This window comes from Psammomys obesus, unplaced genomic scaffold (assembly GCF_907164565.1).
Source record: "Psammomys obesus unplaced genomic scaffold, mPsaObe1.curated_primary_1811, whole genome shotgun sequence".
NCBI lineage: Eukaryota > Metazoa > Chordata > Mammalia > Rodentia > Muridae > Psammomys > Psammomys obesus.
This window is the reverse complement of record NW_026596057.1, coordinates 13718189-13724065: the sequence shown is the minus strand read 5'-3', so window position 1 is coordinate 13724065 and position 5877 is coordinate 13718189. Positions and strand designations below refer to the sequence as shown.

Genomic DNA, 5877 nt, shown 5'->3' with positions numbered 1-5877 from the left:
AAGTATGGCTGTGAGTCTCAGCATGTGCTTTGAAACATTGCTAGGTAGGTCCTCTGTGGTAGGCTCCTGTGCTGTTTCCTGTTTTCTCCCTCTTCTGATGTCCATCTTCTTTGCCTTTCTGAATAAAGATTGAGCATCTTACCCAGGTTCCTCCTCCTTGATTAGCTTCTTTAGGTGTACAGATTTTAGTATGTTTATCCTATGTTATATGTCTAATGTCCACTTATAAGTGAGTATATACCCTGTGTGTCTTTCTGCTTCTGGGATACCTCACTCATGATGATCTTTTCTAGTTCCCACCATTTGCCTGCAAATTTCATGATTTCCTTGTTTTTAATTGCTGAGTAATATTCCATTGTGTAGATGTACCATAATTTCTGTATCCATTCCTCAGTTGAAGGGCATCTGGATTGTTTCCAGCTTCTGGCTATTACAAATAAATCTGCTATAAACATGGTTGAGCAAATGTCCTTGTTGTGTACTTGAGCATCTTTTGGATATATGCCTAGGAGTGGTATAGCTGGATCTTGAGGAAGCACTATTCCTAATTGTCTGAGAAAGCACCAGATTGATTTCCAAAGTGGTTGCACAAGTTTACATTCCCACCAGCAATGAAGGAATTGTTTAATTTACAAGTATTTTGAGATTTTTCTTTTTGATATGGGCTACATCTATGCAGGGGTTCCAGGCCATCTCCATGCATGGTCCTTAGTTGGATTATCAGTCTCAGAAAAGACCCCTGGGCCCAGATTTTTGGGTTCTTTTGCTCTCCTTGTGGAGCTCCTGTCCCCTCCAGGTCTTTCTATCTTCCCCTTCTTTCATAAGATTCCCTCCCTGCACTCCACCCAAAGTTTAGTTATGAGCCTTAGCATCTGCTTTGACACCCTGCAGGGTAGAGTCTTTCAGAGGCCGTCTGTGGTAGGCTCCTGTCCTGTTCCCTGTTTTCTCCCTCTTCTGATGTTTGTACCATTTGCCTTTCATAGCTGTATTCTACATGTAGCTGTGTCCTCAACGTGAGAAAATCCTTTGGAGAATCAAAGGTGTGCCGAAATCATAATTCTATGTTCCACCTGTACCAGAAGTCTCTATGTAAGCCTGAGTGAAAAAAAAAAAAAAAAAAAAAAAGGCAGATTTTCTTATCCTTAGAACTTTTCAATGGAGCTGTCTCAGTTAGTGTTTACAGTCTTCACATAATTAGAGCCTTATTAGGGTTTCCCCACTTCTTCCAAGGAATAAACTCACAGTTTTAATGCCAATTTATGCAAAAGGGACATTCTCTGGCTATTTCCCATAGGGTAAAATTAGAAAAAAAAAAAAAAAATTGAAACTGTGGGAAGATCACGCTACAAGAATAACCCTACACCTCTATTTCTGAAAGAACTCGCCTGGAAGTCACTTTACTCATTTTTCAGGCTAAAAATGAGTGGTTGGGTCTCACCTAGGCCCTCTGCAGACATGCTATGGTTGTGTACCTTGAGCTTCATACAGGACTCCTAACGGTGGGAGCGGGAGCTGTCTCTGACTCTTTTGGCTGCTTTGGGGGGCCCTTTTCTTCCTACTGGGTTGCTTTGTCCAGCCTTAATACGAGGACTGGTGCCAAGTCTTACTGCAGTTTGATATGCCCTGCTTGGTTGATATCCGGGGGAGCCCTGCCCTTTTCTGAAGAGGAGTAGTGGATGGAGGCTGGGCACTGGGAGGGTTTGGAGAGGAGAAACTGTTTGGGATGTAACTTATGAGAGAATAAAAACAAACAAACAAACAAACAAACAAAAGAAACAAACATAGTGGCTGGATGAGCTCTAAGCTGCACGCCTAACTTGAATCTCTCCAGGGCAATGAAACTTGAACGGAAGTTCAAGGTGAAGCCCTGCGCCACTGGCGTGGCCTCGGAGCGCTTGTCCTCGAGCGCCACCTAGCCTCAAGGAACGGCAAAACCTCCAACCGGCTCCACTTGACCCCTTAGAGGGAAACCAGCCATTATTTGGTTAGTCCACTCACCAAATCTGCTCTCAGGAGTAATTCAGCGAAGTAGCCCTGGCCTTACAATCCCCACGCTGAAGCCCAGTGAGGTCCCCAGAAGTCAGTTCTAGCCCCTCTCCCGCTCGGAAGGAGCGAGGCTTGTCCTGTGTGTGGTGGAGAGAGCAGAGCTCATGCTGGGGTCAGTCACCAAGGCTCCCAGGGCCGTTGTCAGGCCTGACGCTCTACTGATGCCTTTTGAATACAACAGGAAGTGCCATGTGCTACCGTGCTGATACCCATTTTTTCCTGTCCAACTGCTGTCCCGTGAACAAACCCTGAGGGCAGCTCCTGGCTGCCGGGAATGTTGTTGCCAAGGTGCCCAGGGCCAAACATTAGGTCTGGCCTGTTGTGAGGCAGGACAAAACCACCCGGATTCAGACACATGGCTCACATCAAATCTGTACAGCACACAGTGGAGAAATGCTGCCGGGGGAGATAAAAGAATATAGCATTTCAGGGTTGGTCGGTCAAACCCAGGTTGCAGCTCTTGTTTGAGCTATTTAAAGCAAGGCTGCCTTCACAGCTGTAGCTCTCAGTGTAGACTCAGGGCCGCGGGCCTGAGGGCTAAGCCTTCATCTGTGGCTTGCTGCATAAGATGCTTGAGGAGAAGGGGGCTCCAGGAGCAGGATGGGAAGAGGATTCTGTCAGGGAGTGTTGGGAAGTTAGGGAGGGCTCTCGTTCAGGCAGTGTGCTTGTTTCTTCCTCTCTAAGATTTGCGATTCATTTTTTTTTAAAAATTAATTTATTTTTTATTAATTACAATTTATTCACTTTGTATCCCAACTAAAGCCCCCTTTCTCATCCCCTCCCAAACCCATCCTCCCTCCTTTTTCTCCTCCCATGCCCCTCCCCTAGTCCATTGATAGGGGAGGTCCTCCTCCCCTTCCTTCTGATCCTAGCCTATTAAATCCCATCAGGACTGGCTGCACTGTCTTCCTCTGTGGCCTGGTAAGGCTGTGCCCTCCTCAGGTGGAGATAATCAAAGAGGCTGCCACAGAGTTCATGTCAGAGACAGTTCCTGTTCCCCTTACTAGGATACCCACTTGGAGACTGAGCTGCCATGGGCTACATCTGTGCAGGGGTTCCAGGTTATCTCCATGCATGGTCCTTGGCTGGAGTATCAGTCTCAGAAAAGACCCCTGGGCCCAGATTTTTTGGTTCTGTTCCTCTCCCTCTGAGCTCCTGTCTCCTCCAGGTCCTTCATCTCCCCCTTCTTTCATAAGATTCGTGATTCCTAAGTTTGAAGGTTTCATGACAAGAAGGTTTCATGGGAGACATGGCTATAGCTCTCTTCTTGGATGTAGCTGGGTTTAGCATTCCGCATAGTAGCTATCGCATGTTGCTCATTAAAACTACCTGCAATCAATGAAATCAGAATCTTTGTGGTCCAAGTGGAGAAACAAATATATTGTGATTTACTCACCCAATGTGGGAAGTTTTTGAAAGCCCCCCTGAGTGGTGCAAATACAAGGTGAGGCTTTCAAACCGCTGCTATGCCTGCCACTTGGATAATGTTTTTTAATTGATATAAAAATGTAAGAGGCATCCATATCAATGGGGTACCTCCCATGTATGTTCCATACAAGTATAGATGAACATACTGTATGTTCATCTCGAGCCAAATGTACCTCCGCAAACACGTGCCTAAAAGCCCTTGTTCTGACTTTTAGAGATGCACCTCACTTTTTTTTTTTTTGTTTGTTGTTTATTGCTACCACAGGGCAACAGTGAAGCAGACATTCTTGCTCCTGATGGATTCAGTAAACACTGATAAGTCTTCCTTCCTCCCTTCCCAGCTCCCGGTACTAAGAGTGAGTGGGATCATGTCATCTTCCTATTCATAACGCTTAGCAGTGAGCTTCTGTTCCACCCGCTGCCATATAGAGAACCACCCTCTCTCCCCCCTCCCCTTGTCTGCTGTGAGTGCAAGCTGTCCTGCCTTGACTGCAGTCCCCGCCACTACAGCCAGCCAATTTCACTTTTTATGAATGAATATATATTCCACTGTGTATACGCACCACATTTTAGAATCCATTCATTTGCTCATTGAGTCTTTCCCCCATTTCTTGGTTACTGTTTAGGACCCTTCAATGGACATGAAGTGCTGACATCTCTTTCACACACTAACTTTATCTCCTTTGCATACGTATACGGTAGCGAATTGCTAACTTCTATGGCCATTCTATTCTTAACTTTTGAGGACTCTCAATACTATTTTTATGACAATAGTAACTTATACCCCAACAATCATATTTTTGCTGCATCTTCACTAGCACTGAGTGCTATTGCTCTTTTTGGAGTTAGTCGATATCTCTGGGTTTGATTTGTATGTCCCGGATGGTTACTGACTGATGCTGATGATCTGATTTTTTTTTTTTTAACTGAAACAGTCTTTAGTGAAAGCTGTGTATGAGGCCTCTACTGCATCTTCTCAATGGTTTCTTCCTCCGATTTGCCCCTCTCCTTTCCTACTTGTCGGGACTTGGCTTTCCTTTCCAGGACCTTCCTGAGGTCTTTGTCCAGCTTTAGCCTGGTGATAGCCACCTGGCCGAGGCGAATGTCCACGTGGACGGTTGTGCGGTGAGCCTTTTCCCGCTGCATTCGCTCAGTGTAGATGGCACACTTCTTCTGAATCACTTTCCCAGTCTGCTGGCCTTTGTGTGTCCTCCGGCAACTTGGACTACAGCATCCTTTCCAATGGGCATGGAGGAAACATTCTGTCTCAGCTCTCTGGAAAGAGGGGAAGACACGCTCCTCCTCCGGATGTGAGACGCTGCGCTGAAATGCCGCTTGTGGTTCTTGCTTCGGTCAGAGGTCAAGAAGGGATTGAACTTCATTTTGGCGGCTGTGATCCAGCAATAGCCAGAAAGGGAAAGAACTGATGCTGATGTTTTATCTATAAAGAAAATACTATGCTTTCTTTTGAGAATCGTCTATTTGAATCTGTTGCCCAATTTTGAAGTTGGGCTCTTCTTGCTATTAAGTTTTTAAAATTTCCTTTGAATTCTGGGAATCAGATATATAGTTTACAAATATTATCTCCCAGCCTATAGGATCCCACTGCACCTGCTGACCTTCCATAAAAATTTCTTAGTCTCATTCATGTCTATTTGCCTTTATTCCTCTTGCTTTGGGAACCATGCCCTGCCCCTTCCTTGCACATTTCAATAGCCACAAAAGCTTCTTCTATGCTTGTTCCTAGAAGTTTCAAGTTCCAGAGTTTAAGTCTTTTTATCTACTTTGAGGTTTTAGTAACTGATAAGCAGTAAGGGTCTAGTTTCATTTTTCTGACTGTGGATCTAATTTCCCCAGCACTATCGAAAAGACTCTCCTTTCTCCAATGTGTGTTCTTTGCACCTGGTTGAAGTTTGCTGGCCTCGATGTGGGCTTACCTCTGGACAAGGTCCCATTGGTGTGTTTTCTGTCCAGCCCATGCTGTCTTGCTCACCAAAGTGGTGTTCTCCCAGATCAAGTGGTGTGATACCTCCAGCTTTGTCAGGAGAGTTTTGCTGCTTAGGTGTCCCTCCCCATGTGTTGTTTAAAAGAAGAAAAGCCCAACAGTTCTTTTTTACCAATAAAGACTCAGGAGCCAGATGCTGGGGTGAAAACCTGCCAGCTCAGAGAGGCAGAGAAAGTCCCCATCTGACCTTCCTTCTAAGCTCAGGTCTGGATGAAAAAAAAAAAAAAATCAAAAGGCTCACTAGCTCAGCTGACACCCCAGGAGCAAAAGGCAAAACAAACAAACAAAATGAAACAAAACCCAAGGCCAAAGGCTTGCTAGCTCAAAGCCCCAAAAGCCAGGGAGCCGAGGAGCTGAAACCTAAGCTAAAGCCAGAGCTTGAGCTAAAAGCTCTTTCT

At 45.3% G+C, this 5877-nt stretch overlaps 1 pseudogene; it reads right to left on the bottom strand.

Moving 5' to 3' along the window:
* Nucleotides 1-4437: 4437 nt before the first annotated feature.
* Nucleotides 4438-4856, bottom strand: LOC129689473 (60S ribosomal protein L26-like; annotated as a pseudogene).
* Between the last annotated feature and the right edge of the window lie 1021 nt (nucleotides 4857-5877).